The 14,472-nt window shown below is 42.3% G+C and overlaps 1 protein-coding gene across 1 annotated transcript in view; it reads right to left on the reverse strand.

The window, feature by feature from the left end:
- The window catches only part of LOC132227515 (general transcription factor IIF subunit 2-like), a 77,700-nt gene that overhangs the window by 21,304 nt on the left and 41,924 nt on the right, over window positions 1–14,472 (reverse strand). The gene's annotated exons all lie outside the window — the stretch shown is intronic.

Consider the following 14,472-nt stretch of genomic DNA (forward strand, 5'->3'; position numbering starts at 1 on the left):
CTCTTCGGAAGTCTAACAGTCCTGGAAAGGAGATACTGTTAGTCACATTTTATCTTCTCAGTTGGAACAAGAAATTGCAGCTCAGGTCAGTGACCCTTCTCAGAGTCCAGTGAATACCTTTTGGTTAGTGACCCTTCTCAGAGTCCAGTGAATAATACAGTAATGACACCAAAAAGATGGCCTTTTAGACCCTCTCCTTGAGAGGAAGATGTTGATGCTCCCAGACACCCCCTGCCACAGCTCCATTTTTGTGCCTTTCTTGTTCCCCGTAACTTGGATTCTTCAGAGTCTAACATGAATCTCAAGGCAGCATAGAATCAATCTCTGCACAAAATTCAGGTTGAGCCCTGTAACCCTTGACTCTGTTTTGGTTCCCCTTCCTATGCCCACTGTCATAAATAGGTTATTAGTTCCTTAGCTCAGGGCCTCTTAGAAGTTCTCCATCTATTCCTTCCAAGTCCAGACAGACAAAAATCTCCCCAGGAAAAGCAAGTCTTCACTTTCTTCGGTCACCTGCACCAGCATCTAATAGGGATCCAGCACAGGTTGGTCTCCCACCTCCCCCTACCTCCCTATTCCCCGCTCACCTCTTGCATTTCTCCTTTGAATGGTCCTAATTAGTGAGTTTCAGGTGCGATTCCTAGCCTGGGACACATGGATGGGGTCACTACTGAACTTCAGGGGATCATAGCCCCTTGAAATTGAATGCAAAACTCATGTAAGTATGAAAACTCTCTAGAGAGAAGATCTATTATTTAAACTTAGTTCTTAAAGAGAAGAATTAAGTTAAAAAACTATGAATCACTGAGCTAAAGGGTAATGAAACTTTTTTTTTTTACTCAAAAAATACCAAAGAAGAAATGATTCTGTCTGAACTGGTGCTGTATTGAACTGGCAATACACACTTCCCTCCTGTGGCCTCCAGAGTGTTTCCACTGAATTGAAATGTTCACATGAATCTGATTACTCACAGCCTACTAAACAAATTCAAGTTATATTGGCACCCATTAGAATGTGCTAAGGATCTTCTAATACTTTCACTCTGCCAGAGCACTGCTGATACATAGAAGTGAGGGAATGGTCCCCTCCATAGCTTTGTGCTGCACTTCATGTCTGGGCCCAACACAACCCGGAGTGTGATTCATCACAGTTCTTTCAGTTTCTGGCACTCCTGTCTCTCAATGGCCTAAGGGAAATCTCTCAGGGTTAGCTCAGTTTCAAAACGCAAACACATACAACTATGTAGAAATATGCTATAACTCTAGCCTGGTACAACGAAAATCTGCTCTAGAGAAACAGTTATTTCTCAAAGACTTGCAAACTGCCCTCCTACATAAATCTGAAGGTTTTTAAAAATACATATTTTAATACATTTTTTAAAATTGATTTCAGAGAGGGAAGGTGAAGTAGAAAGAGATAGAAACATCAATGATGAGAGAGAATCATCAATCGATGGCTGCCTCCTGCACGCTCCCTACTGGGGATCGAGCCCAGCAACCCGGGCCTGGGCCCTCACCCAGAATTGAACCATGACCTTCTGGTTCACAGGTTGATGCTCAACCACTGAGGCACACCGGCGAGGCTAAATCTGCACTTTTAGGTGTGGCCTCAGTAGCACCACAGAGTAGGGTCTCTGCTTGATACGTATAATGAAATGGCTTACCCAGAAATTTTCTCAGAAATAAGGAACAGTTCTTTCCCAAACATATTTACGTCTATATTCCTTGCAAGACAGAAAACTGCTTGCATCTTTGAAAAGGCAGGTTTTCCTAATCATCTTTCCCAATCTACATGCCTAGGAATAGAAATTCAACCAAGATACTCAGCTACAGTAAAAAATGATATAGGACAAAAAGAGTATCCTTGACTCTTTTAACCCAGCTACCATCCCCCTCTCCACCTTCATCCTCTCCACCCTCCTCCTCCCTTCTAGAATGTTTCCAGAGGTGAATTCCCTCAGAGAAGCACAGCCTTTCTGCTTGGAAGCGCTGTGCTCATAGAGCAGCGGTTCTCAACCTGTGGGTTGCGACCCCTTTGGGGGTCGGATGACCCTTTCACAGGGGTCGCCTAAGACCATCGGAAAACACATATATAATTACGTATTGTTTTTGTGATTAATCACTGTGCTTTAATTATGTTCAATTTGTAACAATGAAAATACATCCTGCATATCAGATATTTACATTACGATTCATAACAGTAGCAAAATTACAGTTATGAAGTAGCAACAAAAATAATTTTATGGTTGGGGGTCACCACAACATGAGGAACTGTAGTAAAGAGCCGCGGCATTAGGAAGGTTGAGAACCACTGTGAGGGAAGCCTGCTCTGTAAATAATGCTGTAATGGTGCCACCTGGTGAAGAACAGAAACAGTACAAGCGGCCCCTCCAAGTGAATTTATGCCTTTCAGTTCAGTGAGGACTACCAATGCTTACTAAAGGCCTGGCTGGCTGCCACGTAGTGGGTGGTGGGGACAGAAGAGGAAATTAAATAAATAAAATGTATTTGAACAATATAACAACCAATTGTAATAAACTGGTCTCCTCCAGCCTTTTACACACCTATAATCCTAAAGATTATTCTTCCTAAACACACACAGCTCTGAGAATTCGTTCTCAGAAATGTCCCCTGAATTAAATATAAAATCCAGTGGTTGGGGGAAGTCAAAGTCTTCCCTAGTAAGGCCTGGCATACCTTTTAGCCATACATTTCATTTCCCAGGTACATTTTCTAGCCCCTGTCTCATCAATTGGAAGCCCATATCATCCAATCAGCTGTAAATGATTCCCAGGGATATCCCAGCTCTTTCAATCTCTGGATAAGTGGACTGGATGAGGCCCCCTAGCCCTGGACTTTATTTCTCTTAGTCTTCCCAAGTGCCGTCAGAAATAAATCTCTCATCCAGAAAAGGGACTTCTGCGGCCTTGGTCACCGGCACCAGCGTCTCAGAGGGACAAGGCTGCTTTTCCCTCTTCCCGCTTTTATGCTGCCTGGAAATAGGAAAGCCCCAGAAATAGCATGCAAGGCTTTTTATTATGAATGTGTGCTTTTCTTTCTAGGAATAGGGTTCATAGCTTTCATCAAATTCCTAAGTCTATAAAGCCAAAGATGTTAACAAACTCTGTAGTCCAAATAGGCTATTCACCATTTCCCAGAAATGCCCACTTTTCTGATCTGGTTTTTTGCTCATTCTCTTTATTCTTCCTACTCCATTCCATCTCTGCCTGTTGGAATCCTACCCGTTCTTTGGTTCTTCGAGGTCCTCTCAACTGCCACTTCCTTCATGGAGCCTTTTCTAATGTGATCTCTTCCTCCTTTAAATGCCCAAATCTTTTTGTTTGTACCTCTTTTGGGGACAATTACTATATACTTTCTTTACTTCTATTATTCTTTATGTGCTTGTTATTCCCCCTTCCAGATTATTAATATCTTGAGAGATGGAACTGCTTTTCTCATTTTTATAGTCTCTGAAGCCCTTATTTTATTGACTTTAAGGCACCATTGATTGTGTGGCACATCACTATTTTAGAAAATAAATTAAGGAAAAAATACTGCCAATTAAGCTATTACTATACTTATATTTTACAATTTCACTCTTATTTAACAGTTTATTCAGATTTATTTTTATTATCACTACAATGCACATAAATTTAACTGAACGCCATTATGGTATTCTTATAATTTCCTTATATTGAGCCCAACACTTCTGAATTACTTATTGATTCAGAATTGTTGATATCTGTACTTCTCTATGCATTCCTATTTTCTGGGTCATTATCCTGTATAATAAAAGCCTAATATGCTAAGAGTCCGACCGATCGTTCAACAGTTCGACCAGTCACTATGATGTGCAATGACCACCAGGGGGCAGACGCTCCGACCGGTAGGTTAGCTTGCTGCTGGGTCCAGCCTATTGGGACTGGGCTAGACGGGGCTAGACACGCCCTGGAGCCCTCCCAAGGTCCCTCCCAGGCTGATCATGCACCAGTGGGGTCCCTCAGACTGGCCTGCACCCTCTCGCAAGCAATCTGCTTGGAGGATGTCAGAGAGCCGGTTTCGGCCCGATCCCCGCAGGCCAGGCCGAGGGACCCCACCAGGCCTCTAGCAGTATTAATAAAGCAGCATTTCTTAGAAAGAGCTCCACTATTTTCTCTGGGAATTTCTTCCAGGCCACAACACCTATTCTTTGGGTTTTAAAGCTGGGATTTTTAAAATCTTGCCAGAAAGTGTTCAAGGAAGATGTTCAGACAAGAAGCAAGTCTAATATTCCTTCAAATGGTCTTTAAATGGTTAATTAGATGAAACATCAAGAGATTATAATTTTCCATCATGCCACATAGAATAACAACTAGGCCCAGGCATGTACAGGCAATGAATGACAACTCTGTCATAACTGCTGCTTGGCCAACAAGAATTGTAAGCTGAATTGATTATTATTTATGATATATCCCATTTCAGAGATGTTAAAATGTGGATGGTGGGGATGTCTGGAATCAATTAAATGAGCAGCAAGGGACCTTTCTCATAAACAGAAAATAGGTATTTAATTGAGTCATAAATATATCAATGAAAAATTACAGGACTTCAGAGCAAAGAATAAACCTCTTAGAATCTTCAAAAATGCCATTGCTGAAAGAAACTTTAGTGATCCTGATATAGCCATTTTACATATAACTCAGATGTCTGAAGAGACTTCCCATATCTCAGAGATCTGATTAATTTGTCCCAAATTCAATTTCCAAAATCTGGGCATTCCACAGCATTTCATATAATTTCTACAATGTCCCATGTTTGGTTTTGCTTTTGTTTCCCTCTGTATGCACACCCGAGTCCATGCAAACTGCCTCAGCTGACTCCTTATCATCTCTGGGTCACATGAAACAGCCCTTTCACGGGTTCAATAAGGCATATAACCCTACTAGGCGTTTTTAAGGTTTTGCTGTAGACTTGAATTTTAAAAATAAGAGAGGGGAATGATCACAAGGAAAGTTCCCAATGAAGACTTTATGCCTTTCACAGGCTCTTTCACCCTATCCTTCCTATACTCTCTTCCTCCTGCCTACTCCAAGAAAGTGAACAAATTCTTTCTCTTACTCCAAGAAAAATAGTTTCTCTCACATTTAATTCCCTGGGTGGGGGAAATTTACCTTATTTATACCAGTTTATTTAAAAGTGGTTATATATATATATGATATTATTAAAAATATAGCCTTCTAAGAGGATTTACAGTGAATATTTCATTTCATATATTTAAAGAAATAGATGGGGTGACTTACCCAAGGTTGCGTAGTTGATGACAGCATTAGGACCAGAACTCTGTTTGTCTGAATTAGATCAGTGGGTTCCCCTCCTATTAAATGGTACTGCACCTTACTTTGCTAGAAGTGGTTACAGTATGCTAAGGAAAGCTTAGGGTGGCTTGGATTCAGCTTTGGGAATGAAAGGGGAAAGCCAACATTTCTTTTAGAGCAGACAAACAATTCTACAAGCATGGTGATAAAAGACATCCTAGAAGGGAACCATGAATGAGTCAATCCACCAGCAAATATTTACCACCTGCCTACTGTCTCAGGAGAGGGATTAGGCACTGGGGCAGACTCCAATAAATCATGGTACCTGCCCTGAGTTGGGACAGACTGCTTTTCAGAATATTGTTTTCTGTTAGCATTGTTAACTAAATTAAAAGCACTTTAATTTTAAAATGGAAATGGTGTGTATGTACTGGGGACCACGAGGTGGGGATGACAAGATGAAATGGAGAGGACAAAAGTTTAAAAAATGCTGAAAAACTCCACAAAATTCTATGCTACAGAAGACATCGAGTATGACATTGGGAGAAAAGCAGCAGCAGAGGTGGTACCTGTAATTCTCTGGAAAAAAGTAAGTAGAAAGAGGTTGGGGGGGGGGGGTACTTATCGCCTCTATACCAATGCACAGACTACAGAAATAAATAGAACTTGAGACTTTATATAATGAGAAAATAAAAACTCACAGAAATAAAGAAACTTGGAAGGATGGGAGTCACGCCTGAAACATGCAATGAAAAAGGTGCTGTACATTGTTCCAGAGAAACAGACCTGGGTTCTTATGTAGACTGGGAAAGAATTGAGGATTGTGTGGCACGCGCCATATGTTTGTGGGGAACTTTCTTCTGAGACAGAGCAGCTTCTTTGCTGTGATCTACAAAAAGTCAGCCCTTGCACTCAGCATGTCCAAATTCAAAAAGAAAAGGGAAAAGGGCAGGGAGGAAAGGAAGGAAAGCAACAGAAGTAAGTAAGTAGGAGGAATAAAATAAAAACAAAAGAAAATAATGGAAGGAAAGTCAGAGTAGCACATTACATCACAAAGAGTCTTATATGGGATTATATATCCTTGAGAGTGGAAACTAGAAAGGAATTATTTAGGTGAAGATAAAAAAGAAGAAAAGAAGTTATATCGTTGTAAAAATCTGTTAGAATCTGCAAAACATAAACTGGATTATAGATCCCAGGAACAAATAAATGAAATTAGTGCAAAGCCAAGTTCTAGGAGTGAAGGGAGCATTGATTTAATGTATATAATCCTTCACAAGGAAAAGGATGGCAGAGCAGAGCTGCAATTCTGGATCTAAGTCTGACCCATAGGATGGAATTGATCAGTAAAATGGGGGTGAGGAAAATCTTGAGAGAAAGCAACTATGTCATTTTGGTTCTTCCTGATAGTCAAGGGGATAAGGTGACAGATACAAGAAGACTGATTTCAAAGAGTTAAAAGATTTAATTTTCATAGCCTGAAACTCTACAGGGGTGCGGGGGGTGGGGGGAAAGGCTCAAGGAAGATGGGATTCTCTTAAAAATGAAATTCAGCCCTAACCGGTTTGGCTCAGTGGATAGAGCGTCAGCCTGTGGACTGAAGGGTCCCAGGTTCGATTCTGGTCAAGGGCATGTACCTTGGTTTCGGGTGCATCCCCAGTGGGAGGTGTACAGGAGGCAGCTGAGCGATGTTTCTCTCTCATTGATGTTTCTAACTCTCTATCCCTCTCCCTTCCTCTCTGTAGCAAATCAATAAAATATATTTAAAAAAATAAAATGAAATTCATCCCTGACCAGTTTGGCTCAGTGGACAGAGCGTCAGCCTGCGGACAGGAAAGTCTCAGGTTCGGTTCCGGTCAAGGGCATGTACCTTGGTTGCGGGCACATCCCCAGTGGGGCGTGTGCAGGGGGCAGCTGAGCAATGTTTCTCTCTCATTGATGTTTCTAACTCTCTATCTCTCTCCCTTCCTCTCTGTAAAAAATCAATAAATTATATTTTTTTAAAAATTGAAATTCAGTTAGTGCAATTACGTTCGCATCCAATGAGGAGGAGTGGATGGAATGACTACAGGGACCTCTCCAATGAACTCAGATTTAGAGATGCCAGGCAGATACAGGCATATCTAAGAGTGTAGTGGACATATTTCAACACTTTCAAAAGCACAAACCAAAAGGCAAAACTGAGGAATTTGATTACAAAACAAAGATTTATATTCTGTTAAAGGATCCAGAGACAATGCTAGTAGGCAGATGGTAGAATGAAGAAAATATTTGCTTTGTCTAAAATTGACAAGTATGTAACATCATCCTAGAATATACATGGAACTCCTGCAGTTGAACAGGAAAAAGACACCAACTCAACGAAAAAAAAAGTGCAAAATAAATCAACAGGCAACTTATAGAATAGGAAAAAGCTAATATGCAATGGAAATTTAATCAAAACCATTAGTAATCAAATGCAAATTAAACCAATAATGAGATATCAATTTACAACAAAATTAGAAATCTAGATCATTACAAATGTTTTCAGGAATGTGGAAATATAGAATCTTGTACTGTTGAAGACTGGTTCCACCACTTCTGGAAAGCAATCTGGCATTATTTGAGCACATTAAAAAGATTCATACACTAGAGCAGCGGTTCTCAACCTGTGGGTCGCGACCCCTTTGGGGGTCGAACGACCCTTTCACAGGGGTCGCCTAAGACCATCGGAAAACACATATATAATTACGTATTGTTTTTGTGATTAATCACTATGCTTTAATTATGTTCAATTTGTAACAATGAAATTGGAGGTCACCACAACATGAGGAACTGTATTAAAGGGTCGCGGCATTAGGAAGGTTGAGAACCACTGTACCAGAGCCAAGCAATGCCTTTCCCACGTAATACAAAACAAATTATTTACAAATTCAGAAGGGGCCAATACAAGGATGCTCTTGCAGGGTTATTTGTAGTCCTGTGGAGATGGAGGCAATGTGTGTGCTCATCACTGGAGGCGTGGGTGGGTACCAGGTGATGAGTGTACATCATGGAATACTAGATATCAATGTGAAGTAACAGATTAAATGTCAGCATCTGGCAGTAGGGATGGAGATGAAAAAGAGTACTTAGTGAAAAAAACTAAGAATGAGACATAGCTTGGAATACATTTAAAAATAGATGCCTACTAAACAACTTTTCTGAGAACATATTTAAACAGAAATAACACATGAAGCACATAGGAAAATTGCTTCTTGTAGGGGGGGGCAGTGGTGATGGGAGTGGAGATAAAGGGTATAAAGATTTAAAAAGAAAAAGAAATGAAGACATAAAACAAGAGGGCCTTTCCTTGCAGGGACCAATGATGGTGTGTCATGAACTGAAGAGTATGATTATCTCAATCCTTTGAGGTACAAAATGTTCAAAATAGCATAGCAACACAAACACAAATAGAACCTGAATAGACTAGTACTTTAGAAGAGGAAAAACTGGAATGAGGAAAACTTGCAAAAATACTGACAGCGAAATGGGTTTGTTATTCACAATAAGAAGTATAAAGGACAGGTAAGTATGATGCTTAGGGCACATGAGGTGCTGCTTACAATTGGAAGGGAGAAAGTAACATTTTGGAGGCACTGATTTAGATGTTTGAAACCCTTTATCTAATTTAATCCTCAAAACCACATTGAGGTAGATATTATCTTAGTTAAGATTGTTTGGTTGCAAGAAATAAAAACCCATGGAGGAAAAAAAGTTTATTATAAGGATGTAAGTTTATCTCACAAAACCCAAAAGCAAGAATGCAGCTGGGTCGCGCAGGCTGACCGAAACCAGGGCAGCCATTATCTCAGGCTCTTTGGAGATATGGTCTTTTATCTCTGCTTCCCTCTGCCCTCTGACTTCAATCTATTTTTCTTGCCTGCCAACGTTATTTGCTTTTTCACATACATGGAAAAAGATAACTGCTCCATAGCTTGAGTGTCTGCCTGTTCCAGCCCAGGAATGACTACCCCCACTGCATACCAATTCCAGATTCCCAGGAAAGAGGACTTAATTGATCCAGCTTACCTGCATTGATTGTGGTGTTGGTGGAGGGTGGCATCGCATGGTACTAACTTGGTTGCCAGGGTTCACCCCTGTCCTAGGAGAAGAGGTTTCTTGGGGAATGGGCTGTGTGCCGTAACATTCTCTAAAATGTCTACCACAGCTAATTGGATTGTGGAACTTTTGCCGAATGAATGAATGACATGAGACACAGTTTTGTCTAACTTGAAAGCCGGTGCTCTTTCTCCTACATCATGTAGCCTCCCAAACGATTCCATTTGAGATAACCGTTTCCATTACCTCAGTAACAGAGAACGTCCTGTCTAAGGATATTCCCAGGAAACAGACGGCATGCTCAAATTTGGATAGTTTGAGGAGAGTTTAACAAAAGATTCTTTACAAAGGTGTGGGCAGGGGGTAGGAAAATCACACCAGGGATACACTACCCTAAATCTCATGTTATAGAAACTAAGCCTGAAAAGGTCTTAGGAGATGGTGGTTCCAGAACTTAGACAGAGAGAACGATCCTAGGTTGGGTTCATTTCCCATAATTTTGACCTGGGCTGTGGTAACCCTAGAGTCTGGTCTCACACCTTCCAAACACAGGTAATGGGAGATGGTGGTTCCAGAACTTAGAAATACTTAAGAGAATTAGGCAAAGAGGGCCAGCTGACAGGAGCTGAGATCTTAGCTAAAGGGACGCAAGTGAGCTTGCCACAACCCCCACAGGGAAAGAAACAGAGGATTAAGTACCCAACCTCATACTACTCCTGCCTTTTGATCTTTGGCCAATGCTACTCATTGATGGAACCCAACAGAAGGCCAGAGATAAGGGAATCTGTTAACATGGTCCATGCAGGTCAGCCTCTCACGCCCAGAGCTAGATGAAGAGGGTAAGGAATTAACCTGAAGAGGCAAACAGATGTCTAGGTCTTTAGACTGGAAAATAAAAATAAGATTGGAAGTCCAAAAAGATGAGATTTTTAAGAGTGCTCCTACAGGCTCTACATGTTTAATGTTTATGTCCTGGGTAAACTATATTTCTATATATTTAAACTCAGTATTTCTGCTGAAGTCACTAATAATAGGTTCCTCAAGGGCTTCCTTGAGAGTTCAGGGCTCTGGACACTCCCTCTCCACTTCTATGGGAACAGTTTTGCTTTTATTTGGTTTAAGGCTTCATTGAAGAAGTAGCGCTACAGCGCCTCCTATGGCCAGATACTGTGCTAAGGACTAAAAGATGAAACAAACTAGTGGGGAAGACAGAGAAGTAACAAGAGTACAGTGGTAGGACAACCCACAGGTTCTGAAGGGAACTCAAAGAACCCAGAAAGGGGAAGGGGTCCAGGAAGGCTTTGTGGAGTGGATAACCGGAAGGGGGCGGTAGGGAAGCTCAAGGGACATTCTGTTATCCAAAAGAGGGAAGAGGAACCCAATAATTACATAATTCGCTGTAAGGGGCGCTATCACCTGGAAAGAGCTAGGCCAGGGATCCGTAGACAAGGTTGGGAGCTATGGTGACTCGATGTGATTGGCAAGATCTCTGCTCAGGCTTGCCTCCAGCCTTGCTCCGCCCCATCCCATCCCATCCTCCGCCAAAGGGGCCGGGCATTTCAACAATTCCACTCCGGGAGGAGGGGGCGGGGGGGATCCCAAGCCCGGTGTCGGCTCTGCCACGGAGGAGGGTGACTGCCCAGTCTCCCAAAATAGCTGGTTTCCCTGAGGCGGTCGGATTAGCGCATTCCGCCCGGGCGGGGCGGCCAAGGAGAAGGCTCCCATTGGTTGCCACGGCGGTGATCCGAGAGGCCGTGCAAGGCTGATTGGCCGTAGATGCCTAGCGCAGACAGCGTCCTCTCCTCTCCGGGTTGTAACTGGGTCAGGGCCCACCGCCTCTTGGGTAGTTTGGGTAGCTCGGATCGTGGGAATGAAAAGAGACTGCGAAGGGACGCGCCTTTCAGGGTAGCTTCCAGTTTTTTATTGCATGGGTTTTCCCACCCTTGTGGGCTCTTTGTGTACCTCCCGTGGCCTGGAACCGGGGCAGCTGCTGGGGCAAGGGAGACGCGTCCAGGACAGCGGCTTCCCCTGCGCGAGCTGACACCCGCCCCCCCCCCCGCCCCCCCAGCTCCAGGCGTCCGTTCCTGTATGGCGGGAGTCCAGGACCTTGAACCAGAAAGTGCTCGCCCTTGAGAAGTTGTAGGTCACAAGGCCTGATTTTCCAGCACTCCCGTCCCTAATCACCCCCTCTCCTCCACCACCATCCACCTCGAATGCAACATTTTAAGGACAAACCAGGCAGTTCTCGTCCCCGGCTTCTAACCCCTATTCCCCAATTTTCCACCTTACAATTCACTGCTTATTCTTTAAGGCTTGGTTCTAATATCACCTTATCGGTACAAAGCCGGCCCCATTTTTCGGGGCAGTTATTCGATTACCTCCTTAGGAGTGCCAGGTTTGGAACAGGTACCCCAGTTAGAATTGCAGCGGTGCCCTTTGAAATGCCTCTGTGAGCCTCAGTTTTGCGTCTCAAAATGAAGGTAATGTTAGTACTTGGAGGGTTTTGTTATGATTACATGTAAAGCTGTTAGAACGTAAGTGTTTAATAAATGTAAGCTGCTGTCATTTTTCGTCCCCCCCCCCCCCCCCCCCATGTACTTTGTGTAGGCCTCATAACATTTGCCTTAGTATTACGGTTGTCTTTGTCTACTCTATTAGGCTTGGAGCTTGAAAGTTAGACCTGTGTCTTGTTTATGATGCCAACATAAAACAAAGCCTGGCAAATGTATGCTATGAAATTATTTCTCATAAAACTTTTTAAAGACCACCTCTTCTCCTTTTCCTATACTCCAGTTTTCTTTCTTCACCTTTTTCTTTTAAAGGCTGGTTGAGACAGGAATTTTCAAATTTGAAGAAGAAGCTGAGATCCAAGGGGGAAGAGTAATTAAGCACCTCTTTGGTTCTCCATGGTGACCAAGTTCTTAGTGACATCCTCCTTTCCATGTGACTAAACTTCAGACAGGTTTCTTCTTGACTATGGGCTCCTGACCTCCCTTTCCTCAGAGCATTTACTTACACAGTCATTGCAAATCCCTTCTATGATCCTTTGAAATGTATACAAGTCTCCTTAAAAGCCTCTTACCAGTTTTGAGACCCAGGGGATGGCTTTCTCAAGGACTGGGGACCATTCCTTTGAAATGTAATCCTCAAGGAAGATAGCACGCCAATTTCCTAGTCTCTGTGGGAGGGTGAGAGCCTAACTTCAGTGGGCACCTTGCTCCAAATTTTGAAACAACCTCTTGTGAACTTACTTTTCCTTTTGGTAAGATCCATCATCACACACAGGTGGCCTAAGAACCCCCTTCCTCTCCCCGCCACCACCACCACACACACACACACACACACACACACACACACACACACACACAGCTCTAAAAATTTCCCCAGCAGAGTTGAGTTCAATCTCCTATTGCAATAGTCTTAAGTCTTTCTTGCCTGTTTAACCTTGCCTGGTGTAATTTTTCTTGGATAATGGAAATCTTTAGGTTCTGCGCTTATTGTTTCTTCTCAATTACAGTGATGTCTCATTTCTTCCACCTCTCTAAGAAATCAACTTAATGTCAGCTCTGTTCCTCACATATCCTCTGATATCTAGAGATTCACCAATTTGGACTCAAAAGATAAAGCTTTGCGGAGTAAAGGTACTGCTTTAAGTCAATGCAGAGGGTAGTATGTGATATGAGGATGCGGATAGGGTAGTACATCTATTTGAGGGCATCCTAAATGAGGTGCATTCATCTTATGGAAGTGGTGCCAGAAAATAAAGAACAGGACTATTCCCTTTTCTTTCCTAACTGTTTTTGAAAGGAGCATGAGAAAGATGCAGTTTTCAAAGAAAGAGAACAGCTGAGAACGTAATACTCCCTGAAGGGATGCTAGGTTTGGTTAAGGAGAGAAGCTAGAGGAAACCAGAGAGGTCAGGGCTGCAAATAGATAGGCTTCTTCAATGCTGGAGGTCAAGGAGGTCACGTAGAGAGATCTTCTTTAAAGTACAGGGAATGAAATGGATCCATTTAAGATGAGGAGGTAAGGTGGGATAGAATTGAGTTGGAATGACATGAAAGATGATTGAGAAAAAGGAAGGCAGTAGGGAGAGGGGAGTTAATTTGGGGTATGGATAACGGAAACTGGTAGTCTGAGAAGCTTGTTAGAGGCACTTACTACTTGGATGTAAAGGGAAATATCAAGCAGTTATGTTACTTAAAGAAACTAAAGGATTTAGACACACTGGCCTCTCCCACTTTCCCTTCCCCAACAACACACAAGCATAAATAAGTTGAATGCAATGGTTGGCAATTTAATGCTGCCACAAATTCTCTCTCAAGGGCTAGTGGAGGGCAAGAAGATAGACTTCAAGATCGTGATCCTTAGTTTTTCTTTTCTCTAACTGACCTTTCTATTTTTTTAAAAAATAAATCTTTATTGTTCAGATTATTACAGTTGTTCCTCTTTTTTCCCCCCATAGCTCCCCTCCACCAGGTTCCCACTCCACACTCTGCCCTTACCCGCCCCCCCCCCCCGCCACACACACACACACTGTCCTCATCCATAGGTGTACGATTTTTTTCCAGTCTCTTCCTGCACCCTCACACCCCTTTCCCCCCCAAGAATAGTCAGTCCACTCCCTTTCTTGGCCCCTGATTCTATTATATTCACCAGTTTATTCTGTTCATCAGATTATTTATTCACTTGATTTTTAGATTCACTTGTTGATAGATGTGTATTTGTTGTTCATAATTTGTATCTTTACCTTTTTCTTCTTCTTCCTCTTCTTAAAGGATACCTTTCAGCATTTCAGATAATACTGGTTTGGTGGTGATGAACTCCTTTAGCTTTTTCTTATCTGTGAAGCTCTTTATCTGACCTTCAATTCTGAATGATAGCTTTGCTGGGTAAAGTAATCTTGGTTGTAGGTTCTTGCTATTCATCACTGCTTTTAAGATTCTCTCTTTGTCTTTTGCTCTTGGCATTTTAATTATGATGTGTCTTGGTGTGGTCCTCTTTGGATTTCCTTTGTTTGGGGTTCTCTGTACTTCCTGGACTTGTAAGTCTATTTCTTTCACCAGGTGGGGGAAGTTTTCTGTCATTATTTCTTCAAA

The sequence above is a fragment of the Myotis daubentonii genome, chromosome 2 (genome assembly GCF_963259705.1).
Source record: "Myotis daubentonii chromosome 2, mMyoDau2.1, whole genome shotgun sequence".
NCBI lineage: Eukaryota > Metazoa > Chordata > Mammalia > Chiroptera > Vespertilionidae > Myotis > Myotis daubentonii.